General features: G+C 52.5%; 1 long non-coding RNA gene across 1 annotated transcript in view; it reads left to right on the forward strand.

Moving 5' to 3' along the window:
- LOC128076087 (uncharacterized) overlaps positions 1–12711 on the forward strand; it is a 122254-nt gene extending 109543 nt beyond the window's left edge. The window contains exon 2 of the long non-coding RNA XR_008204244.1: positions 11800–12711. This is a non-coding gene — a long non-coding RNA (uncharacterized LOC128076087). The remainder of the gene's footprint in view (positions 1–11799) is intronic.
- The last annotated feature ends 13397 nt before the right edge of the window (positions 12712–26108 follow it).

A 26108-nucleotide genomic window follows, 5' to 3' on the forward strand; every position in this document is an offset into this window, starting at 1 on the left:
GCTGAAATTGGTCCTTGATGGACTCATCCCTCATTTCACTGAGTCCTGAGCGTGCTGCTTGGATACTGCTGTAGCGATCCGAAGGAGAGCACAGCCGAAGTGTGGAGTGGCACCAAAGTCAGTTTGGTGCAGCCCTGTGGTTCCGTGTGCTGGCAGAGCTGTGGGCAAAGGGCATTGGTCCCCTCTATGGCCAAAGCTCACTCTGCCTTTCCAGCCCCAGCTGGGTCTGCCCAAAGCCCAGTAATGTGCGTAGAGAATGGAGGCTGCAGACTGGCAATGGGGCTGTGCTGCGGGACAGGGACTGAGGCTTTGCTGAGCCACCCCACCTCCTGCCATGCTGCGATGCCAGCTGCCACCTGAAGGTAGGATAAACAGTGTAAGAAGAGAAAAATAATTAATAAAATCTATCAAATAGTTCCTTTCAAGGCAAAGCGTGGGGGGTGTGACCCAGCCATTGACATACAGTCCATGATAAATAAACAGCAATTACTCAAACATCATAAAAACAGACCGTAAAAGCTATATAAAATTCTGGCAAAGTAGCTATAAAACTGCATGCGAAGGAGAGATGAGTGTGGGGATGTCCTGGGAAGCACGGCCTCAGCATCCCGAGCTGCCTCCTTTCGTCCCACGAGCCTTCGTGCCTCTTGCAAAACCCAATTTTTGTTGTTGTGCAGCTGAGGCTTACATTAGGAGTAAATAAATAAACAGGGAGATGTGGCTGTGTCAGGAGGGACAGTCATTTGTCCCTCAATCTGCAGCTTTCTGTCAGCAGAATTAACTGGAGTGGGCTTTTATCAGATTTTAATAACTGGTGAGAGCTGCCTGGAGTGTCCTCTGCAGAAGGCTGTTGTGACTTCAGCTGGAGAATGAAAATCAAAGGCAGAGGTGTCCTTTTCCTCACAGACCGCGTGCACAGCCCTTCATTCCCTTCTCCTTTGCTACAAAGGCAGAAATTTCCCCCCTTGCCCCACTGACAAAGCTGTCAGTGTCTCTGGGGCCACACGTCCCCTTGTGCTGCATCCCCACCTCAGCAGCAGGCGGATGGGCAGTGCTGGCAGTGGGGCAGGCACATCCATCCGCCTCCATGTACACCTTCCAGCTGCTGGCAGCTTCCCCCTCAGCTCCTGGGGCTCCTGAGCTGTGTCTGCCTGCATTGCTGTGGTAGGATCCCTCCGTGGTGGCTGCCCCGCGCTGCTTTGTCCCTGCAGATCCCGTGGTGAAGCACAGCTGGGCTCTGTGTGACAAAGGGCTTCCTCTCATTCATCTTAAATCTGCTGCCGGGTAACTTTATTGGATGTCCTGGGAGTTTTGTGTTCTGACAAAATGTGAATAATGGTTTCTTGTTCACCTCATCTCAATTGTCCACGATTTTTTAGAGCTCTGTCATATTTCCTCCGCTTTCCTCCGCAAAGCATCTCGCTCCTCCTGGAATAAACCTCTCTGTTCTCCCAGTCCTTATTCTCTCCTTTCCATCCTTGCAGTTTTTTTACAAGCTCTCCTCATGGATCCCTGGCACTGGGCACCATCTGCCCCTCACCTGTGCTTTGCTGCTTGCCACACTGGGGCTGCCTTCCCCTCTGTGCCTCATCCCCAGGCGGCAGCTGCCAGCTTTCCCAGCACAGAACTTGCTGCCCTCTGCTATTTCCTGCGAGCACAAGCCTGGAAGTTCCCCTGTTGGTACCAGCAAACTGCTTTGTACTCCGTAGGTGGAAAAGTATCTGTGAGACGGGGAAACACTTCGGAGAAAGAAAATGATGATACATTTTTTTTTTCTGGTGACAGTGTCAGTAAAAGCAACAGAAACAAACTCCTCTCCCAGCGCAGGGGCTGAGCTCACACCGTCTGACAGTGTCTGTCTGCCTCCCGAGGTGCTGTGCAGTGTGACAGCCGGGACCTGGGGACATCTTTTGGACCAATGGGTGATGCACATCCCAGGTTGCCCTATCCCAGCACTGATGGGTCCCTGTCACTGTGGAAAAGTACAGTTTTGTACCCAGGGATGGAGTAGCGGAGACAAGAGGAGAGCAGCTGTGGCACGTGGAGATGGCAGAGAGCAGAATATAGCACTGCTCTGCAGCACCCGAGAGGGAGAATGAGGACAAAAAAAGAGGAGCAGAGAAGCAGAAAACTGGGAGCATTTATTGCACCGTGACGCGTGACTGTAAGTGCTGGCTTGGGCAGCCTCAGGACTGAGCCTCTTAGGCTCCAAGAGCTGAAAACAAAGGATGGGAGGAAGAGGAACTTGTGTCTTGATAAACACGAGGTTGAAAAGGTGGGAGGTCGAGGGATCTGGGCTCTGGGAGCTTTCTCAAACCGTAAATTTTCAATAGCAGTACTGAGTCCAGGAAACCCAAACCAGCCTTCAGTGATACATTATCCTGGGAGCAGACAGGGTCAGTTGTCAGCCTCCTCCCCGTTCCCACCTTAACTTTGTCGCAGCCGCAGTCTGTGCTCACGCAGCTGTGGGTGTGAGCTGTGCCGTGGTGCTTGGGTTGGGTTGGGATGTGCTGGGCTGAGCCACCAAGCAGCGGGGTAACAAGCTTAGAGATGATGGAGTGATGGGTTTTTTTGGCCGTTGCACAGCACTGGACAGTGGCCTTGGGACAGGTCGATGTGCCTGTACCCTGCTGGGTGAGCAGAGGAGGCACTGGTGGTTGCTCGATGCTATTGGGTTGATCAGCAGCATGGCAGAGTGGCAAGATCAGCTGTGACCCCTCCGTGCCTGTTGTCCCATCCAGGCAGAGCAACGATGGAAGGGGACAGTGAGCTCCATCCCTGCATGCACCACAACCAAGAAACTGCTTGAGAACCAATGGCAGCAGCTGCTGGTCCTGCAGCCCTGAGTTGGGAACTGGTAGCGCTGGGTTCATCCTCAGTGCTCCTCTCTTGGCGACCTGAGGGAGAAACTGTGTTATCCATCACTGCCCTCACCAAAGCTCCTGTGTGGTGCTGCGCAGCTCAGCCCTGTGCTGTTTGTGTTGGTTACACACTGAGCAGTGCAGGCTGAGAACCCTGCTGCAGAAGTCCCCTGGTGTTTCCTGCTCTCCATTTCCCTGCATCTCGTGCCCTTCTTGCATTTGCTTTCCGTGGCTCCTCGGCAACGAGTTCTCTGGCAGGAGCATGCACGGAAACAGCCCATTTAAAATGTAATCTGGCCAAAGAACTAGTTATTGAAATTATTTGATGAATAATTTAGGATAACAATTAAAGTCAAGAAAACCATAAATAGCTCATGAGCAATTCATGAACCGGAAGAGAGGCTAAAGTTTGCCTGATAAGTGATTTGCCACCCATTAGTCAGCCTGCTATGTGCTGGGCTGGGCTGGATGGGAGGAACGCAGCCATGGCTGCACTCATGCAGCTCTGTGCTCCCCAGGCACGGGGGTGGCAGGGTGGCACCTTGCTGCAATGGGTGGCACCTTGCTGCAACGCACGGCCCTGCAGGTGGTGCTCAGGACTGCACCGTGCCCTGGCTGCTCCAAGCCCTTTTCTGGCTGTTCCCATCCCCGCCTGCTCTGCTGCTGCCTCCCTTCTCCCTGGGGTGCCCGGACAGCAAATGCAGCAACAACAATAACAGAATTAAGTTTTATTTGAGTTGAAATGAACTGTTTCCTGGCTGCTGAAATGACCCATTCTTCCTCTTCCCCCCTGAAAAAAAAAAAAAAATAAAATAACAACCCATGTTCATTTTAGATCAAACAAAACGCTTTGCTCAAAATGAAACAAAATGTTTCAATTCCCATTTGGGTCATTTTTAGTGAAAGAAACGAAGGACGAGTGAGCTAGCAGCGTGATTAAAAGGTTCAGTGTTCACAGGCTGTGCTTTTTCCAGGCAGTCTGGGGATCCCTTCCCAGAGATTCCCCCCTCTCTGGGTGTCCCGGTACTGAGGGGTGCAGGCAGGGGTGAGGATGGCCCCAGCCCACCCCACACAAGCCTCCCATCCCAGCAGAGCTGCACCACGCATTATTGCTGGAGAAACCCAGCAGCGTTCCCAGCACAGCATCATCCCAGCTCCTGCTAATGGCAATGGGACGGGATTTGCTGGAGGGAGTTCTCTGCTTTTCCCCAGGCTGCTCACAACTGCCTGGCAGATCCCACTCAGCTGCACAGAGGAACATTCCCCCAGAGGGGAGGCTTGGGGTGCAGCTTGAAGCGGAGCATACGTGTTTTATGCCCATGATGTGGGATAGGGGTGGGATGCATGTGCCCCCAAGACCCGGTACTGGCTGTGTTCAGGACCTTGGTGCTCTGCAGGCCTGCCTTCCTTCCTCAGGGGAGTTCTGTATTAAATCTCCCAATAAGCAGAATGTGTCTCTAAATTAAAGAGCGGGGCCTGCACCAGCAAATCTCTGCCAGATGTCTTTGTCCCAATTAAGGCGGAAGAAGAGGGAGAGAAGAGGCAATTAATTGGCTGGGAATGGCGGAGGTGCGGCAGGGAGTGAGCGTGACCTCATCCCCGGGTGTGGGGGAGCCCTGGGGTCCATCCTGGGGGGGCTGTCTCACGTTCCCCTCCCCAGTGCCTCTCCCTGTCCCCAGTGCCCCACGTCCCTTGTCCCACAGATGAGATTTGTCACAGCAGATGGAGACAGCACTGCTGGGCCTCAGTTTCCCCTGCCGTAGCCTTCAGGTGCTAACGGACATTGGCATCAGGGTGACACCACCAGCAGCAAGCCCATGGCAGAGAGAGGAGCGCTCTCTAGGATGGGGCTGATGGCCAAAGCTTTAGCAGAGAGCTTGCAAAGCTGTGTGGAGTGGATATAGACCACAACATTTCAGCTTTCCCAACTATTCCTGCTTGTGGTACATCGCTTCCAAGGCGAGCAACAGAAATCTTTGATGAACATCTGATTTTCGTGTCTATTTCAATGCTTTTGCCCTGATGTGGCCCTCAAAGCACCCACACCATCCAGTGACACCGAGACATCAGTGCACCTCATGCTCATGCAGTGGGTGGCTGGTTGAGCATCCAAACAGTCGCTGTGCCCATCTGCATGTGGGTCACTGTGTCACCTGCTGCCCAACCCCTCCCTGCTGCTTGCAGGTGCTGAGCTGTTCCTGTCTCCTGTCCTCTGCTCCCCATCCCAGGCCGGGGCTCAGCCCCCTCAATGGCAGCCAGCAGCCCACACATGCACAGGCATTTCCAGGGTAAGGGTTTATGCAGATTTATGTTAAAATATTCCCGCATCTTCACTCCATATTTATTTTTATTGATTTGCAAATGCAAACCTTTGTTCTGTGCGCAGACCGTAAGCCTGACAGTTTGTCAGTAACTTCAGATGGAACATTTTAATATCTTCTTTCTCTCTTTCCCCCATTTCCCCACCCTTCCTGCAGGCAGCTCAAGCCAGCAATGGGGAAACATGAGACGGTCCCCAGCAGTGTCCCCTGTGTCCCTGTCCCCTGCATCCCAGCACCATCCCCGCCTACCACCCCGTCCCTATGCTCCCATTCCCTGGCTGTACTGCCAGAGGCTGTGTGTGGAGAGAAATGTGGGAGCCCAGCAATGGAACCCCCTCTCCTCACTGCCGTCCTGATGGCAGCTCAGCCGGCTTTCCGCTTGTCGCTTGAAATGGATGCATTCAAAGCAAATGCAGAAATTGCCATTCAGAGCCAGATTTGTACTAAAGGCAACATTTCCAACATATATTTATATGTAGTTTGGGTTCTGTCTGGAGGGGACATGAGGAACATCACTAGAAATGCCAAGCGAGGTAGGAAGCAGCTCGGTGACATGGTGGCATTTACCTGCAAGAGGCCGTGGCAGCGCCGGGCTGCACCGTGTGGCTGCCTTGACCTTGGGCAGTGCAGCTGGGGGGGGGATGCCCAGGGAAGGACGGTGAGGAACCATCTCCTGGCATAGCAGTGCTCCCATGCCCTGCAGAGCTCAGCGCCGTGCCCTGCAGCTGGGCTGGTTCCATCAGCCCGTTCCTGCGCCATCAAAGCTCCTCCGCCGGCCGGCAGCCTGGATGCATCCACTTAATGGAGTGCTGCGAGACACATCCTTGCCGCGTTACCTCATTATTTACAGGACGGGGCTGCGTGCTGGGCTGCCTGCCTGCATCCCCCACTGCAGGCGGAGGGAGGGCAGCCCCATAGGCACAGCACTGCGACCCCAGCGCCCTGCATGGCAAAGCCATCCGCCACCACTGTGTTTAGAAACTTGAAATGAAAGCATTTAAATCCGGAATGAGGGATTTACACTCTTCTTTAACTTGTTATTTCCCTGCCTGATTGCTGTATTTTTCTGTAAAATTGGGCTGATGGCAGTGTAAGCCAGCTGCATGCTGGCACCACCAATATGAGTGCTTTGGGGCAGAGGAAGAAAAACAACAACTGCCAAGCAGCAAGCACGTTGGAGAGAGTTGGGAGGAGTGGCTCAGAACTCCATGGGGCCTCAGCTTCTCAGGGGCTTCCTGGACTTCTCCTGGTGCTTGCAGAGGGCTCAGCAATTGAATGGGGGCTGTGGCTTTCTGATCAGTGTTTCACCACATATATAAAGCATCTCCTCAGCTGAGAGCAGGCAGAGCTTTTCCTCCTCAGCCACTGGGCTCTTTGGGTCTCATGGAGGTAGAACATCCATCAGTGGAGTCAGCATGTATGCCTTCAAACCTGGGAGCACAGATGGGTGCTGATGGCCTGTCCTCCCACTGTGTCCAAAGGCAAGCATGGAGCAGAATTGAAAGAGAAACATCCCAAGAGCATCTTCAGAGGAGCAGCGTCACTGGAGCAGCATCAGAGGAGCTGCATCGCAGGAGCTGCCTCAGTTCTTGTTGCTCTCCTTCAGTATGTTGAAGCTGAGCCCTTGCACAAGCCCAGGCCATCAGCCCCAAAGGAGCCACACTGCACATGGAGGGTTGGAGACTTCTACTTCCCCAGAGCCCTAAATCTGCCCTTCACCTTCAGCAGGACCCTGGGGCTGAACTGTCCTTGGTGGAGATGCAATATTTTAGAGCCCAGAAAAATGGGGCTGTGGGGTGGCCTGCAGGAGGTCACTGTGACAACTGGTGTAACCGGGATCCTTTGATGACCATTAACAACCCTTGCAGCTACTGAGTGCTGTCTGGTTTGTAGGAACAGCCAGACCTGGCGTTGCATGGCTGAGGATGGAGTTGCAGGAGCGCTCTGCTCCTCACGTAGCAGCACAGAGCTTTGGCCAGGCACAACCCGCTGAGCCCCAGGGGCAGGAGCTGCAGGAGGCAGGCAGGGATGCAGAGCAGGGCTCTGCTCTGTTGTGATGGGAAGGGCTGTGTGGCCTCCAGCCCTGCTCCTCACATGCCAAAGGGGAGGGCATGTAACAGAGTTTTCCAGTCAAATTCACTTTGCTGCTAGTAGAGTTAAGATATGCTCCCTTTGCTAGTCCTGTCAAAGCCTCCTGTCTGTCCGTGTATATATCTATCTATCTATATACATACACGCCGTTCATCACACCAGAATCCAAGTGACCTGGAGTAGCACAGTACAAACATTGTAGATCCTATATAAACAGAGGTTATATATATTTTCCTCATTTATTCCTCTCCAGCAGAAAAGTGGTCTCTTTCACAAGGAAAAATAAACGAACACAATGGCAATCCTGAGTTCAGCAAGTGTTTCCTAGCAGATTTTAACCATGTTAAGTTAGGTGGTTGTAAACAGACTGACAGCACGCCTCCCAACCTTTGAAATTCCTTACAGTCAGTTTCCTGTCTCAAATTCACACCATAGCATTTCCACCGGGGCCTTAAATTAATGCCCGGCTGGGGTGCATAATTACCAGCTCCCTAATGGGCCAAAACATCCTGAAGGGCTGAAGTTTCCTTTTTGATTTGTGGCTCTGAGTCGGAGTTGCAATTACCAAATTGATTTTAAATGCAGGCTTCGCTGACAGACTATTGGCAAACGGCATCTCGGAGTCTTCAGCCATTCATAAAAAAGGAGGAAGCCCTTGATGAATATACCTTGATCTGCAGCTGCTGTTTATTTAATACAATTTATGGGCAACGGTATTAGGTTTTATCAGGGAGCTGCAGCTTTAGAAACATTGCTTTGGCAGAAGTGGTTGAGTTGAACAGTTGGGTCATTGCTGTGAGCTGCTGGAATCGCTTTCTCACACGAAGACCCCTCTGCTCTGCCCTGCTCTGCTCTCCTTTCCTTGACTGCTCTGCCCCACAGCCTGAGAAACGGGGCCATGCTGGTCTCTGCCTTCCAGCTCCATGGCCAGTGTCTGATCCCTGGGTGCAACAAATCCGTTTCTCTCTGAACGTTTGGCTTCTGGCACAATGGAGCCCGGACATCCTAGGGAGGTTCTGTGGGGTTACTCTCTCGATGTGATGAGGGTTTGCTGCTTTGGTGCCCCTCTTTTTTTGTGTGATTTGTGAGAAGGATGATTAACCCACAAGTAGAAGGAACTGGAGCCTTCCAAGCTTGGAAGGAGAGCCCCAGAGATGGGCAGGAAGGGTAGGAAAGCATTATCATCATCTCCTTTGTTGAGCAAGTGGGACAGCTGGCTGAAAGTGGGAGCTGTGAGGCTGAACTCAGAAGCACAGTCCCAAAGCTGTGTAAGAAGTGGGAGAGCTGTGACCGGCAGACACTGTGACCAGCCCAGCAAGACGAACATTGGCTGGGTGGCTAGGATCACTGCTCTGCACATCCATCCATCCATCCATCCATCCATCCATCCATCCATCCATCCATCCATCCATCCATCCCACGGGGCTTTAGCAGCCCCCAGGAATGAGGAACACTCTGAGAAGTTCCTCTCCGTTGGGGTGAAAGCTCTAGGAGCTGGCATTCCCCAGCCTTCTGCTGAGAACCTGAAGCAGTCACAGGATAATCACAAGGCCCTGGGAAACTCTGTGCTTCCAGACAGTGCTACGCTGCAGTGGCAATGCTAAGTTATGGCCTGAAGCAGTGATGGAGCACCTGGTGGGAAGGCAGGTCCAACTCAGAGGAGCTCAGGTGCATGCAATGGTCTGAGTGATGAAAGGGATGGAGCCAGGATCCACCCCTGCTCAGCCCTCATTTAAGGGTTGGCAGTGGATGTAAAGGTATCTTGCTGGAGGTTTCTGCTTACCTGAGGCATTCTAAAGGTAAGCAATTTTTCTTCCTTTTCTTTCTGTGTCCATGGTAGCTGCTTTTGGGCTTATCCTCATTTGCTGCACCCTGGGACTCTGCCACTTTGCTATTATTGCTGTACTTTCCATCATGTTGCAGCATTATGTTCATAAATTGACTGCTTGTCATCTCTTCCCTTCTGTCCAACACAAACTTTGCATCCATCCTTCCATGAGCTTACTGATCTCTGCAGAGCCTGAGGTTTCCCAGCACCCAGTCAGAGCAGTTCAGCCTTTAGGTCATCTTGGTACTGAGTGGCCATTCATGCAGAGCTGAGCCACAAGAGTTCTCTCCCTCTACTTAATGCTCTACCATAATGCTAAACGATCTTTTTTGGGGGATCTGGACACCTTTCTACAGTGGCTTCATTTTTTATTTTGGAGACTCTCATTTTGGTTACCCATCTGCAGGAAGGCTGACAGAGTTTATCTTGCCTTCAGCCAGCACTGGAAGCTGCTGATTAAGGCAGAAAATATGATGGATCTTAGCAGCGAAGGTACTTCACTGCTATCAGCTGCTCCCTTTCCTCTCTGGAGATGGGAGGACAGATCGCCCTGTTGGCATCCTGCTGGGCTCAGACATCCAGAATCATCCAGGGTGACCTGGGGGGGAGGGGGAAAGGGGACAGAGCCTGGAGGAAGGGTGCTGTTAAGGGGTTCCCAGAGAACTGTGGGACCTGGCTGGGTCAGTGTGAAGGGCTGGAGTTCTTGGTGGCAGGAAGAGAGAGTGCAGGCAGGGATGGGGGGCACTGGGGCAGATAGGGGTGGAACCCATATTCCCATAGGAAATGCAAAGTGTGGCTCTGCTCTGGGTCTTCCCTGGCCTGTGGAATCCCTGCTAGTGTTTCAGGAGGGGCAGGTGTCCTGAGCTCTGCAAGGTGATTGGGGTGTATGTGAGGCTCCCTGCTCCTGCAACCATGGCTCTGAGGTGGTGGCAAGATCTGCTACCGATCCATGCTGGCCCTTTGTTGGGGTGAGACTTGCAGATGAATGGTGTCTGCAGGGTCAGGCAGCCTGGGGAAAGGTGTGGGAGAGGCTGGCTGATATGGGAGCAAATAGTTTGGCTGCCTCTATGGAAAAGTACCTGGTCTGTTTTGTTTCCTAGATTAGTGATGAAGGATAAGGATTTGGGAGAAAGGGAGGGAGAGCTGCAGTTAATCCACTGATTAACCTGAGGAGAGATAGGCAGAGGTTAAATCAAAGCAGAAGGGTGAAAGAAAGAAGCCAGCATCACCTGCCCCAGCCACAACACAGAACTGTCATGGCCCAGCCCAAGCATAACTGTGGCTATGGGGCATTGGGAACATATGGAGGGCAAAAGGAGAGCACAGATGGAGGGGAGCAGGGCCTACGTCCTGCAGGGAAACACTGAGGCTTGCCTCTCTCTTGCTGGACCTACGTGCCTAAGGCTGGGGACCCAGGGGGGCATTGCCTGAAGGTGACACAGGTGGAAGTGCGATGTGTTCTGGGGATCATCGTGGTGGATTCTGCTATTGCACCAGGATGCTGTGATGTTTTCCAACCAGTGGAGGGGAGAAAAGGGGAAGAGAAGAGGACATAGGTAAAGGATTAACCCTGCAACAGCCATGGGCAGGATGTCCTGCCCCAGAGCTGCCCAGCCAGGGCTCCCAAGCCTCACTGTGGGCTGCTGGGAAGTGACATTTGCAGGACCCACCCTTTAAACAGGGATGAGAGAAATCCTGTGCTCTGCAAACTAAACACATCTGCTTTGGGAGGCATTTGGAAACAGATCTGAATGTTGGGGACTGGGTCCGATCTCAGCATGGAGGGACGGGAGGCTGGGAGATAAGGGCATATCCCATTTCGTGGGATCTGGCACAGCTCGGGCTGCTTAAAGCCACAGAGCGTGATTTGGGTTCATCGCTGCTGTAAGCAAAGTCGTCCCCTGCATTTCAGAGCAGGAGCCTGGCAGCCCCGTGAGCTCTGTGGGTCCATGCAGGGGGGCTCTTTTCACCCCATGGTTATGAGTGCACGGGGCAGGGCTGAGGTTCAGGACACACTGCTGAGACAGTCAGCTCAATGGCCAGGAAGCCTGACTGCCTTCTGGCCAAGGCCACCAAAGCTCTGTGGATACACAAGGCTGATCTGCTGGTGTCCTCAGAGTGCACTGGGGGTGGCTGTGCCCTGATGTCCCACTGCCCTGAGCTCACAAGCTGAGCTTTGTATCGTTAAATATGTGTCCAAATGGGGGGGGGGAACATGCACAGAACCCATCCTAAATCAACTCATCCTCTCAGTGGATGAAGTGCTTCTCCCCCTATTGTGTTGCCACGCATAATTGCTAGCACATTGCTGTCCAGTACGTGGGAATGTGTGTGAGATGTGTGCTGCAGCACTGCTGGGTGGCACAGCCTGGGCTGTGTGGTGCTGTACTGGGAAATATCTGCAGGGCTCCGCATTGCGTTGGGGTGTCACTGTGCACGGTGTGGGTGCTGCTGTGTGCAACTCATGGGTGCACACATTTCTGCTTTGGTTGCTATCATTACCATGTATTTACAAGGCACGAGGCTGTGCTTTTCTTGAAGAGGGTATTTATACACCAGCAACATGTCATGCTTTGCATTAGTCTGGCCAAATTACAACTTCAAAGCTCTCAGATTCGGAGGGGGCTCCCGTCTCTCCCTGGTGGAGGAGCAGCCACAGGTCTGAAAGGTTTCTTATTTATTTTTTTTTTTTTTTCAGCTTGGAGCTGAGGAACCGCTTTCCATCTGGAACCATGCGGAATTTCTGCATTTGAGATATTTAACCTGACTTTAATTTGAGTCGAAACGTCTGATATTTCTGATAGTAATACCGTGCCGGGGATGGGGGGGGGGGGACCGGCAGCTCTCCCTTCACCCGCCCCAGCCGGTCCCTGTTAAGCGATTCCTGACATGCGAGCGGCAGACGGGGCCGGAGCCTGATCGGATCTGGGCAGCCGCCGGGCGGTGGCAGCGTGAGGGGTCCGAAGAAACCCAATCGCTCCCACGGCTTCCTCCGGCCTCGTCCCTGCGCTGCCCTGGGGAAGTGCTGCTGGGAGCTGCCAGCGTCCTGCGGGCTCGTTTTGTTTTGGTTTGGAATGCCACAGTTGCGAAATCTCAATGTAAAGTTCCCCCGTACTGCGGCCCCTTCCTTACGCTTCATTGTTGTCTTAGAAGAAAGCGTTACTTGAAGAAACATTGTGTCACTGCAAATGGGGCTTTCTGACGCTGGCACAGACTCTGAGGAAGACTCTGTAATCCAAACGAAGCTGAGACCAAGACCGGCCCTTGTCCTGCAGGGGGTTCAGATGATGCAGGGTCTGAGGAAATCCCCTCCTTCCTCCCCACGCCCGTTGCGATGGGCAGGGAGCACCGGCTGTGCTGGAGCAAAAGATCCCAATGGATCAGGACCAGTGCTCAGGCATCAGAGTGGGGGACAACGCATGGGTACCTGGAGAGGTGGGGACGGAGAGGCAGACCAAAGCCAGGATGGGGCTGCAGTGGTGGGGAAGGGCCTCCAGCCTGCAAAGTAAGGGTTTGTGGGGCTGCTTCCTGGCTCAGGCATTAAAACCTCACTGGGTTGTTATAATCTGTGTTAGATTTAAACAGTGCAATAAATGCTTCAGTTTATTGATGCCAGACTGCAGACAATTACAGCTGAAGTCACCAATGGATTGGTGCGTGATGAGAACCCAAATGGCTCAGGAAGGGATGCTGGGGGTGGCGGGAGGAGGGGGCTGCATGCTGCTGTCCCACCCTGGGATCATCAGGCCTCTCCTAGGCAGAGACCTGGCCCTGAAAATAATGCAGGTGTGCTTTGTTTGGTTCCTGCAGAGCCAGCAGCCTGTTCTGCATGGGAGGTATGGAGCAACGCCTGCCTGACATGAGAGTGGCCGTGTCCCCATCACTGTGAGTCAATGGGATGGGGGAGGAGATCTCAAATGTCAAACGGTGCTCTGCATCGCCATCAGCTGCTGAGTTCTCCCTCTTCACTTTGCCTTTGCAGCATGCACCATAAAGCAGTGGGGCTTCTCCTCCTGTTCCTCCACTCTTTTTGTTGTCAGAACATCACAGGGCAGCACGATGGGTGCGTGGACTGTTCTGGCCAGCAGATGTTCCTGGCAGGTAGGGGCAGGGCGGGCTGCTGACTGCCAGGATCACATGTAGGGGCTGGTTCTTTGGAGCCATGGGCATTTCTTGTGCCACGTGTGGGCTCTGCGGTTGCCAAGGACAGCTTGTGCTGGCCGTGGGCCTGATGAGCCCCTGCAGGATGGTAGTCACCCAAAAGCTGGTGTGCTCAGTGCCAACATGTGATGCTCTTGGTGCAAAAACCAGGAGGGAAAAAAAAGGAAGAAAAAATTCTTAAAAAAAAAAAAATCTGTCTCTCTGGAAGAGAACAAACCAAGAGGAGATGAAAGAGCCCATCGCCAGATGCAGATTCAAGCCTCCCTCCCCAAAGCCTGTTCTCCTCCTGCATGATGCCCTGCTGGGATGGCTCACAGGGCTGGGGCTGAAGCAGAAAAGCAGCTTCAGCAGACTGCAGATGGACACTGGGGGATTTTGCATCTCCACAGAAGTCCAAAATGGCCCATGGGCCACGCAGTAGCTGGTACTTGAGCCCAGAAGTTGTGGTCTATGCGACAGACTCCTGCTGGGCTGCAGAGCTTGCTGTGCCCCAGGAGAGCATTCCCTGCTCTGCACTGTGCTTCACCTGGAGTGCCTGTGTGCCTGTAGGCCTGGCAAGAGGTGGGCTGGGTAGGAAGCGAGTGTCAGAGCCAGAAGGATGCAAAAAGCCCTGCATTTCCAGGGCCCCTGCCATGGGAGGATTAGTGTAAAACCCACAGATTTCTCAATATTTTCCTGACCCAAAGTGCTGAGTTTGTTTTGCTGTGATTTATGGGATCCTGTTACTCGCTCTCTGTGAGTAGCGAGACGATCGCTGGGGATTTATTAAAAAACTTTCACAAGTCCCAGAACTCTGTCAAATTTTTGCATGAGTAATAATTTGCCTAAAAATTGGGAGGAGGAGGCAACTCGCTTGCTCCCTGCTGGTGGCTGTGTTGGTGGAAAGGCACGTGTCCTGGCCACCGACTCCTCTACAAAGCCAACGCTCTGCAAACACCCCAAGGCTGAGCTTCTTCATTCCCAGCTATTCAGTGTGGGGGACCGATGGATCTGCTACCAGAAAATCAAGTCCAGGTGCCAACAGTTTCTCTGCTCACTGATAGCAGAGTTGGTCCTCAGCCCCACTCGGAGCTGATGCACAGCTGATTTCCCACCACCTTCAGCTCCAGATAAACACCAAGCAGATTTGCATTGAAACAACATTGAGAAGAAATCCAAACCACGAAGGGAAGGAAATTCTTTTTTTATTTATTATTATTTTTTTTAATTCAGACTGAGCTTTTTTTGGTATGAGTCCTGGCAAACAAACGGCTGAGATCAGGTCCCAATTAGGCTCTTTTGGCCTCTGCGAGCGATGAGAAATGACCTAGCTGATTTCACTTCTTTCCCTGAGCTCCTTACAGAAAGCTTTTGCAATCCTGAGGTCTGGGGTTGAGATTTCACATGCTGAATTTCAATTTGTTGCTGCCTTGCTGCCCGTACGGCGGTGGTGGGTGTGAGCCAAACTTGTGCCCCCGACCCAGTGCCCCTTCCAGATTGCTGCTGGGATTCCCGACTCAGTGGGGCTGCTCCAGGACTCAGAGAGCTCCAGGGATGCTCTGGGAGCTGAGGTGGATGCTTGGCAGCTGCTTTCCTCCTCCATCAACACTAAAGCAGGCTGCTTGCCCAGAGATATTAGTATCGATATCAGTATCACATAGGCACTTAATGGTTTTAATGGGACTGTCACGTGCTTTGTTTCTCCAGGAAATGGACACTTGGCATTATCCTCACTAAATGTTACCTGGGGTGAGCACAGCATCCCTCAGACTTACTCCCTTTCCACTCCAAACTGCAGAACACAGTTGCTTTTAAACAGCAGCAGCAGAAGCGATGGCACTCTCCTGGTATCTGGATTGACTCCATGGGAAGGAATGTGAAAGCAACTGGATGAAAAGTGCCTGAGAAAGGAGGATGTGAGGGTTCTGTGCTAACCAAACCTCATCAGTGTGTCCATGCAGAGCCAGTGGCTGCCTGCAGCACGCAGCCCCATCCACGCACCGTGCCAGGAAATGCTGCGAGCCTATCGCAGATTCCTATTGGCAAAACAGGCCGAAGCAAGGCTACAAAATAAATAATCACTTTCATCTGAACTGCAGCAGAAGAGGCAATAAAATGAAATGAAAGCACTGAGCAAAGCTGTTGTGTCTAACAGGAATCCTGACCCCTGATCTCAGCTCCCCTCTTTTATGTTTTTCTGACTTCAGCACTATTGCGGGCAGATGCCTTTGAATATGATTTATTTGTTTGTCTTGGCATCCAAACAAGGAGCCCTGGGACCAGAAAATACGACGGAGAGCCCACTTCCGAGTTTCTCTTCCCTCTCAGCCCTGCTCACACTGCCCCGTGTGCCTCGGAGAGGCTCTGTGACACGGCACAGTGGGGGGAGAGGAGTACGCAACAATCATAGCCCTCAAACAATGCGCTGGGCTGGCCCTGGGCCCGCAGGGTTGGACTCCATTACTCCAACTGTCAGGGAAATGGGGCTGGACTCAGCAGAGGGACGTGCTCTATCCGAGCCCATCAGTGCATGCACCACGAGGGGCTGCTTTCCGCTCCTCTCCGAAGCCCATGGGCTGTGTGCTGTGGGAGCAGAGGCGCCGTCCCGCAGTCCCCGAGGAGCTGGGCTGATGCTGAGCTCTGCAGCACTGAGCCGCTCGGCATCGAGTGGGACGAGCGCTGCCGCAGGCTTTGGCCACGCAGTGCTATCAGAGAGGACTCCAAGAGCTTTTTGGTGTGCGTCCAAACGTCTTTGTGTTTCCCAGCTTTTTGCTGTTGGATTGCAGAGGACGATTTAAAGCCGGAGCCAAGTATCTACCAGAATGAAACAGTTTCACAAATTGTAAGGCCAAAGGGACCATTAGATTACGCAGTCCAACCTTCTGTACAAGACAAGCTAGCTCTACTCTGTCTCATTAGTGCCTTAATGCTTGCTGCAACCGCTTCCTTCTGCTGAGAGCCTCTTTCCCTTCCCAGCCCTTGTGGCCCCGCTGCTAGCTGGGCTGGGGGAACAAAGCCACCTCGGGCTGAGCCAAATGCTCCACTCTGTAACGGCTCCGTGTGCAGAGGGCTCTGCCGTGGGTCTTCCTCCCACCCTGGGTGTTTCTCATGCTCATCACACGGCCCATTGCTGATAACTGGGGTGGAGATTGGCTCTGCAGTGTGATTTGTGGACACAATGAGCTTAGTGCAGGCAGAAGGTTTGTGCTATTTAACCTCTGACTGCGAGGAAAACTTGGAGGCTTGGGGAAACTTGTGTTGCAGTGGCTGCAAGGCAGTGGGGCAGCGCATCTCCCCACAACAAAGATGTGAACACATCAGAGTACCTCAGCACTGCTCAAAGTACCCAATGCCCATCAGCCCCAAGAGCAAGCCTGCAGCTGGAAGCTGTGCCACAGAGCTGGGAAATGTGTATTTATTTCTCTTCCTCCCACCACATAGTGTCTCCTCTCAGCTGTGGAACGTGACGCTGAATTTTCTGCCTAGAATATGCTGCTCTGTTTGAACAGGTTTTTCTATTCCCCAATCACTCACCATCTCTGCTGCACAAGATTTATTGACTTTTATTTATTTATTTAGACTCAGTCATTTTTCATTTGGGACAGAGCAATGTGCCGAGTGAAGACGGCCTGGGAAGCCCTCTGTGTGAGTCACGACCCTAAGCCTTTGAGCTGCCTTGTTTCCTTTGGTTTAATCTCGTGCCTGCAGTAAACACATCGGACAAAGCTCTGCTTGTTCAGGGACGGCCGGGGCTGGAGATCCGTGGGGCCGGATAATGGGGCTGGGGGTGGGAAGGAGAGTGGGGCAGCCCTGCACTGTGGCTCAGGCTCCTCTCCCACTTCTCCAGTATTCTCCATGCCCTGGTGCTCCTGAGTTCCGGCTCTCCTGGCACTGTGGGCACGTTGGCCTACTTGAGGCACGGCACACTCACAAGCCTTACCTGATGCTGCTCATTCGTAGTCCATATGGGAAACAGAAGGGATGGCTCCCTGAGCTACAGTAGCTCTCCCAGCATTTCCCTCCAGCTCTCAGCCATGCATTTCCTTCCACGCTTGAGTGCCACCAGCAGCCTGCTGCTGAGCAGGGCCGGTGAGGGGGCTGTTGGGCTGCAGGAGCCATCGATGTCCCATTCCTCAGGCAGCAGAGAGGGGCTGGGAATGGCCCCATTGCTCCCACTGTGCATGACTGCTCTCATGGCTCTCTCAGCTCCCACAGCACTTGCCAGCCCCTTACACAAGCCTCCAGCCAGCACGCTCCACTCCCTTCTGTCAGAGCAGCTGCTGGTGGGGCTCTTCCAAAATGGTTGGCTGCTGGCAAGGAGCTCACGCTGGAGGAGCCTGCTCCAGATGTGCACAGCTGTGTGCATGCTGCTGCTGTGCCGGCCTCGCACTGTGCCAGGCTGCCTATGGAGGAACACAGAGCAGGTCTGCTGGGCCACTGTCACCTCCATGCATGTGGTGGAGTTGTGGGGACAGAGCTACTGCATCCATCCCTCAGGTTTGTCCTGCTTGGTGCTGACTACATCCAGGCAGTGGGGCTGCAGTATTTCCTTTGGCAGAGGAGCCTCCGACCCAATCTCACTCTTACGTCACTTTTGTTTGTCTAAGCTAAGATTTCCCTGACTCCTTCTCACTCCAGTGCTTCTGGTTTTGCCCTGGGTCTCGATTTGCAACTGTTTTTCCTCTGTCAGGCACCTGTGGGCACCCACTGCCCTCTTCTTACTTCCACTCAGCCCTGAAGCACTCAAAAGCCGTAGGACTTTAGTGCACTGACCGGATCACTGACTCTGCAGGGATTATGCTGCAAAACATCTTTCAAGTCTAATGCTCCAAGTGAATGTTCCCATTGATTCCAGCACAAACTGAGATTGAACCTAAAGCAGCACACTTGATGGAGACCAGGAGAGTTACCACGAGGTGTCTGCTGCAGACAGCCCTTCCAGAAGGGAAGATGCTTTCACAGAGCATCCCCCAAGGGCTGGATTCTGCAAGGTGTATCGTCTGGATGCACTCTATTGCCTCAGCAAATGCAGCACAAATCCCTCTGGATCTCTGCTATCGCTTCCCCAGGAGCTTCGCGGAGCACTGAGGTGTGCAATGCACAGCAGAGCTCTGTACAAGAGTGTAAGTGGTGCTGACTTTTTCTCTCCCTGCATCAAATTGCTCCCTGCCATGCTTCAAGCATCAAGGCCTGTGTCTCCTGCTGCCAGCTGTCTGCACAGAGCACAGCCAGCAGAGCCCTGCCCAGTGAGAACAACTCCGGGTGCAGCGGGTGCGGGTGACCAAGGGAAGTCCCAGCTGCTTCCTGTGGCTTCTCCTCCACCACAGCTTTGATCTATTTTGAACAAGAAGTGCTGAAACGGAGGGAACTGAGTTGCTGGCTGGGTGACAGGAGGCCAAGGGCAGCTGGGGCAATTCCTTCAGCCAGTGCCAGTGGCCAGACAGGACAGGAACCCATCCACTCCTGGACCCCTCCTGCATTCATCTTGCACCCCTCTAGCATCCACTCTCCATGCCTGATGCGTCCCTTCTACAGCAGGAGGACAGCCGGAGGGAAGAGTCACCCCATTGCTCTACTTTATCCCCTTAGCCATCTAGGGTGCTTTGCCCCAATGGCTTTTTTGGTTGAATCACATTAGAGAAGGATGCGTTTGTTTTTTCATCTCCGGTTGTTTTGTCCCTCAGGGCTCCGCCTGCAGCTCCTTTGTTTGTGAGCAGAAAACACTTCCCCAGCCCAAGCTTGGCTGAGAAATCCTGAAGCAGGTTGTAAATCTCAGCGGCCGGCCGATCGACACACACCTGCTGGCTGCTGCCGTGCAGCTGGGGAGAGGAGGAGAGGGGGAAACTTTTTTCTTTTTAATGAAACTAGCATGATTCTCATTCAGATTTTCAAAAGAAATTGCATTATTGCAAACTAGTGGCAGCCATCAGCTGTGGCCTTCCCACCTCTTCAAAGACCGGCAGCCGGGGCCGTGTCCCCTATGGGCAACACCAAATCTGGATGGTGAGGAAAGGATTGGGGGCCCTTATGGAATGGGGGAGGCCAGCAGGGGCTGCACGTGGGGGTCTCCCCTGGGATGTGTGCAGGAGGAGCCCATGGGGCAAGGCTTCCTGCCTGGGTGGTGTGTCCGTGGGGGCTGCTGGGGACTAATGGGACCACAGCAAAGGAAAATGGAGCTCACAGCAGCTGTGGGAGAGGGCTTTGGGGTGGCTTGGGGTTGAGCGGTTGTTTGTGACCACCCTAAACAAAAGGAAAATCGGGCTTTTTTTTCTTTTATTTTTTTTTTAATTGTGTGGGGATAAAACCCTGCTGCAGCAGTAGGAATAGGTTTCAAACAAAAGAATTTTATTTAATTGACATCTTTCTGCCACAGGAAAGGAAAAGGAATCTGTGCCGAATTGCAGACCCTAATAAAAGCCCCGTTCTTGGGAGTGATTCATTAACTTTACTAGGAGCGCGTTTAAAAAATAATTTAAGAAAGAAAAGAAAAAAGGGCCAAGATTTCCTGTGCCTGCCTGTAATATTAAACCTGCTTAAGCTACAAGGAGACGCCTGTGGATGTAATTGCACGTTTCCAAAAGCCTGCGTCCGCACAGCCGGCTCCAAACGGCCTCCGAAGCTCCGGCGGTTTCCCCAGCTGCAGAAGGGGCAGGAAAGGGGGGAAGAATCTGATGGACAGGCAGTTCTGTCCCTTTTTATTTTCCCAGTTCATGTAGGACACAAAGCCATTCCTTCGCCCGCCGCTCTCTTTCCTGGATGAGGATTAAAACAAGAAATGGCCACAGCCCATCTGCTCGGCGGTCTCGGCACACAGGCTGCTTGCTGCAGCAGCTGAAGTTCTTCCCCTCAAGCGCTGCCACCCGGGGCTGCTGTGGTTTGCTGGACATCCCCAGCCTGGGTTAATGAGAGCAGAGCAATTAGGAGGCTCTGATGGTTGTGGATGTGGGTCTCCGGTTGGGTCCCAGCTCCCCATTGGAGCTGAGTGATCCCCTTCTGGTGGGGGAGGAATATTTCAACAAAACTTGCCTCTTTTTTTTTTTTTTGGAAAATGCTGATGCATGGAAATCAAAACCTTTTGTGGAAACACAGTGTTTCAAATGAAAATCTAGTTAGCAGGATTTCCTCGAGTCCGAGATGGAATTTCTCATCGAAATGAGGGAGAAAGGCTCCAAATCCTTCTCTTCCCTATTCCCAGCCTCTCCTGAGCTGCCACCACATCTGTCCCCAACTTGTCCTGGTGCTCAGAGATGGGGACGAGCCCTGGCTGTTCTGGGCTCCCTCCATGCTGTGTTTATACTGCCCAGCTTCCACCTGGTTGAGCAATAGAACTCAGCCAAATCACCAGAGGGGAAAAAGAAGCTGTCGACAACCCATAGTCAGCAATGAGAGAGCTAAATAGAGCTCTTCCCATGGGAGGTGGGATAGAAAGCAAGAGGTGAGCAGGTGTGGTGCTGCGTCACTTCAGTTCATGTGCTCACAGCCGAAAGATGAGAGGCACACCAACCATTTGGTTCTCCCTTTGCCCTGGCTGCCATCTCATCCCATCGCATCTCCTCGCTAAGCCCCACAGCAGTCTGTGCTGTGCCATCACCCCATGCGTCCCCACCTGCTCCTGTCCCCCCCCCGCAGGCACTGCTGGCCCTGGGACCCCCCTATGGGAGCACTCCGGTCCCATCTCATTAGGGGCAGATTCCCACAGAACCAAAGTGTGTATCTGCAAGCAAAGCTGCTTCTGGGAAGATGCTGAGCATCTGTTCCACGTCATGGAAGAGCAAGAACTTCTCAAGAGGATAAAATAAATATAATTGGAAATGGAGTTGTTTTCTTTTTTTAATAGCAGTACATGGTGTTTTCCTGTACCCTTGCTCTCAGCCACGGCTGTGCCATGTGGACTGGATTGTTTCCTCATCTTCTGCCCGAGGCAGACACCAAACATGGGAAATTTCAGCCCAATTGATTTGAGTCTGGCAAAGCGCTGCTCGAGTGAATGCAGAGCCTCCTGATGGGAAGTGTCAGGAAAACTTCATCATCATCGGTGGTACCACAGAAAAGATTGTGCTCTAAACCCTGGAAAGTTGGCACGACAGCACAGCCTGTTCCCCCCCCCCCCTCCCCGCTTCACATTTCTGTGTTGCAGAATTTGTGCTTTCTGTCACATTGTTCCACTTTTTCCCTTTTTTCTTTTTTTCTTTCTTTTTCTGTTTGGGTTTCTGGCTCTTACGGCTGCTTGGCTGGAGAGAGGCACGCCAAGGCTTAGATGACAAATCGTCCTGCAGCATCTGCTAGCAACTGATAAGACAGAGCATGATAAAGCCCCTTGTGCTGCTCCTGCTGGACAGGGGGAAGACACCATTGGTTGGGGAGGGGGACCTTCCCAGCCCTTCCCACCCTTGGAATCCAGAAGCCTCATATTGAGGAGCCAAGGCTGGGCTCCAGCCAAGTGCCCCAAATTGGAAAATCAGGCCCAGGGCCTGGGAGTCTTGTTCAGCCTCTGCCTTTGAGTGTGGTGTTTTCTTTCCAGGCTGTTGACTATTTCACAAGGTTAAACACATATGTAAAGCAAACCACAATCCCAACCAGTCATTCTGCCTTGAATAAGTATCTGCAGTTTTTTGGAAGAGATAACAATGCTGTCTTTGTTTCCTCCTTGCTTTCCTCCCTCCCTACCTCTCCTTTTTCGTTCCCTCTCTCCAAACATGTTAGCCATGCTAGCAACAGCATTTCATCCCACAAACAATCAGGGAAATGGAACTGAACACGTGGGTAGGGTGGCAGGAAGGCAGAAGCCAGTTTCAACTGAAAGGAGGGAGCCGCGTGCTGAGCCCAAGGTGCCACCATCCCCATTGCTGAAGTGTGGTGCACAGGGATGGGGTGAGAGCGGCTGTGCTGTGGGGCTTTGTGGCGTGGAAGCAGATGGTGGTGGTGCTCACATGCATTACTGGATTGAATGGACTTTCAGGGAGTGGAAGTGTAATGTGAGGAGGATAAGGAAATGTGCCACGTTGTTTTGAGGGCTCCCTCTCATCCCATGGCACAAATCACCAGGTTGGGCCAACCCAGCACTGAGCCTCCCCAGTGCCAGTGGTCACAGGGCTGCATCTCTGCTTAGTTCTATTATATAGAGCTGTTATATGGAGTTGGAGAGATGACTCAGTTCTGCCAGCTGCCAGAGCCATAGAGACACTGTAGGGACGTAGAGGTGAACATGGAAGACTGGATCCTGTACCTAGAGGCATACATAGAATCAGAGCATCAGAGAACAACTTTGGGTTGGAAGGAACCTCAAAGCCCAGCCAGTTCCAGGTGCAGTGGGCCCCCACTAGAGCAGGCACTGGGTGCATTTTGGTCTATGCACGGAGCAAAAGGAAGACCAAACCCCAAACCCCAGTAGAAGTATCCCAGACAGAAGACGTGTTTTCATGAGAATTTAAGCAACAACTTCAGCAAGCCAAGAGCTGTGACTTTGTTCTGAGATCAGTCCATCCATTCCTGAAAGCAGCACCAATATTTCAACGTGACTCGTTGAAAGTGATTTATGTGTGGTGCTCCTTCCTCTGGAGATGGGGCTGAAGCATCGGGCATCACTGCCAGCATGCTGTACGGCCCCAAGGCCCTACATTGCTGTGTGCACGCTGCCCATGCCCATAAATCCTGCTTGCCTGCCCTGCCCCCCCCTCCACCCCTCTTATCTGAGGCCCAGATTCCTCCAGTATCAGCATCGGCCCAAAGGGAGAGGCCTGGCTACAGGCCTGGGAGATGAAGTGTTGACAAGGAACATCCAGAGGGGCGTGGGGGACCTCAACACCCTTTGGCAGAGTGCGAACAAAATGGAGCCAAGGGTTTCCCAACAAGCTGCCTGCCACGAGCCATGGCCACTGGGGGCAGGACCAGAGCACAGGGGCCAGCAGATGCCATGGACCCGTGGTTGGCCCTGACCTCCCTGCTGGGGACCCTCTGCAGGGACCTTCCTCTGCCTGCCCGGCTGTGAGTGCCCCATGGATGGCTGCACATCAGCTTTGCTCTGTCAGGAGCTGACTGTCTGTTAAAGCACTGCACGAGGAGCTTTCTGCTGGAAAAAGTCAGAATGAGTCACATTGCAGCTGTTTTCTCCATGCGCTCTCCATTTGACGTGACAGAAAAGTGGTTAATTCTTTTTGGTGTTTCACATATTTGTTTGGTTGGTGCTCATTAGCAGGCTCTGATGGCGCTGACATCAGTTGCCCGCAGCAAGACTGAACGATTTTCTCTTATTAAAACAAACTTTTGGTACACGTTGAAAGAATTTCATCAGAATTCTTATTTTGCAGAGAATTTTAGCTTTGTGTGGAAATCCAGAATAAATATCAGTGCTGTTTGTAGTCTGAAAACCAGTATGTGCCCAGCCCTGGTGTATCTGTTCCTTTATAGAACAACATTCCCATGGCATTGTCCAGCAGTGCTGTAGCCAGATCTAATGCAGAGATGCATTAATTAGCTACAGCATAAACCCCAGTGACCCAAATTTGTGTGGCAAATAAATGCACAGCTTAAAAGTGGATGGATCTGCCACGTAGTTTCAATGCAATAGAGCATATGGAGTGGGATCACCCTGGCTTTATTTCTGCTGTAGATGTAATACACCCCCAGCTCTGGGGAGCCCCTGTGGGACGTGTACCAGGTTGGGCTCACAGGGCAGGGTATCACAAACAATTTCTTCTCCAAAAGAGCACCTGGAGGCGTCCCATAGCAATGGGGATGTGCCACAGAGGGATGTGCTGATGGGCATGGAGCTGTGGGTGGGGTGGGCATCTGTGAGGGCTTTTCCAACCTGAATGATTCTATGGTTCTGTGGCTCTATGACATGGGGTGGCTGCGGTGCTGCTGGTGGGAGCGGCCCCATGGCTGCCCCTGCTGCAGGGATGGTCACAGGCAGACTGGGGACAGGTGGGCTAGGTCCATAGGGCTGTGCTGCACAGGGATGGGGCGTTAATCCCACGGCTGAAGTGTGCCTGATGCTTTATTTGTTAGAAAAGAACATATTTCCACTTCTTGCTTCTCTGAAGAAAAAGAAAAAAAAAAGAAAAAAGAGTGAGCAAAAAACCTCTTAGTCTCATTAAAGGCAAATGTTCCCACTTAGGAAAAACGGAGGGTTTTTCACCCAGCAGTCACAGGAAGCAGCAGCCAGCCGCAGTGCCTGCATGGCCCCCCAGCCCTGCTCTGCCTCCCAGTGCGCCCCCCCAGCACCCCCAGCTCTGGGACAGGGGCAGGAATGAAGGCAGCTCCGGAGTGCTGGTTAGAACCTACCTCTCTAGGGCATAAAAATAAGCATTGTTTTAAAAAGCAAACAAGCAAACACATGTTCAGCCTGGTTAAATGCAAGCTCCCCACGTTGTTATTTATTGTTTCTGCTAAAGCAACGTTCAGGGGCATCTTTGAGATTGAAAGGGTTCCCTGTGTTGAGCTTTGTAGCAGCGCAGAGCAAGAGACAGCTTTTGCTGGAGATCAGACACAGCAAATAAGAGTAACGAGAAAGAATGAAGGGTGGGAAGACAAAGGAAGCAGCAACAGGGCGGTGTGTTTGCTCACGCCAGCTATGTACACATCAAGAGGGGCTTGAACGTCTGCTGGTTTAGCAGCTTTGAAACTTCCCTGTAAATCCGGCTTTGAGCAAGAATAAAATGGAAATAAATAAAAGGGTTTCAATTAAAACAGCTTTACCACTCCCCTCCTTAGCATTTCTATCCAAGAGCTCTCTGCAGGCAGGAATATTTCTGCTGCGTGCCTCGTACCCGCATACTAATGCAGCCGTGCTGTGAAACCAAGAAGTGACACCACCTCTAATTTCACTCTGAAGTGTGATGATGGTCAGAAGCGATTCTGCAAGAGGGGAAAGAAGCACTGCTGGCTACAAAAGCTCCCTGCAGTGCTGCTGGGTGCTGGTGTGTCCTGATCACAGCCTGCAGTGGCACTGCTGTGCTCGGCCCATGCTCGGGTCCATGTCTGACCATGGAGCAGTTCAGTTGCTCCCCCTCTCATCCCATTGTATGAAAAACAAACAAACCAACCCAGAATCATTGTGGTTGTTTTATTTCCTTGCTTCTGCCTCATGGCTGGTGAATGCTTTCCAGAGCACAGCGGAAGAGATTTCTTTCTGGGACTGTCCCTGGTGCAGAGAGGGTGCTCAGCCAGCATATGGCCCATGGGGATCTGCCTATGGGCTCCTATTGAAGTCTGCCCCCGATGCAGGCCTTTCCTTCCTATCAGTGACTCAGCAGCCCATGAATGCCCTTTTGGCCCCTCCTTGCATGGAAGCAGAGCTATGCACTACGTCAGCCTTTCTCCAGCACTTATCCTCACCTCTCAGGCACAGTTTCTGACTCAGAGCCCAGCCTGGGGCTGCGTTTCCCTCCATAGCTCCCAGGTGTGACCTTGCTTCTCCACCCGCATCCAGGCTGTTATCTCCTCATGACTTGGTTCTTGACACATCCTTTTCTCAAGCCGTAACAAATGTGAGGGCAGCCTGCTAATATCCATCCAGAAGGCTGTTACTGAGATAATTCTTCTGGCCCCTCGCTGGGACTGCAGCCAACCATAGCTTTCCTCTTCCTCACTGAGCGCACCTTTTCACTCCCATCCCCAAAGGTGTTTGTCTTCATCTATCAGACCCTCCGAGCGCCAGCTTCTCCCATCACTCTCTCAGTCAGAACTGCAGGGTCAGCTCTGCCTCTTTCCAACCTGTGATAACTGGCTTTTATCATGCACTACCTGCAGTTTCAAACAGATCTGCGTTTCTTCATCTTTCCTTGGATGGGGAACGCTCCTGGAGATATCTGATGGTGCTCCCCCAGCTCCCTCACTAACAGCCGCTCAGCAGTGCCGTGTGGGTGT

Source organism: Tympanuchus pallidicinctus, unplaced genomic scaffold (genome assembly GCF_026119805.1).
Source record: "Tympanuchus pallidicinctus isolate F22 unplaced genomic scaffold, pur_lepc_1.0 scaffold13, whole genome shotgun sequence".
Classification (NCBI taxonomy): Eukaryota; Metazoa; Chordata; class Aves; order Galliformes; family Phasianidae; genus Tympanuchus; species Tympanuchus pallidicinctus.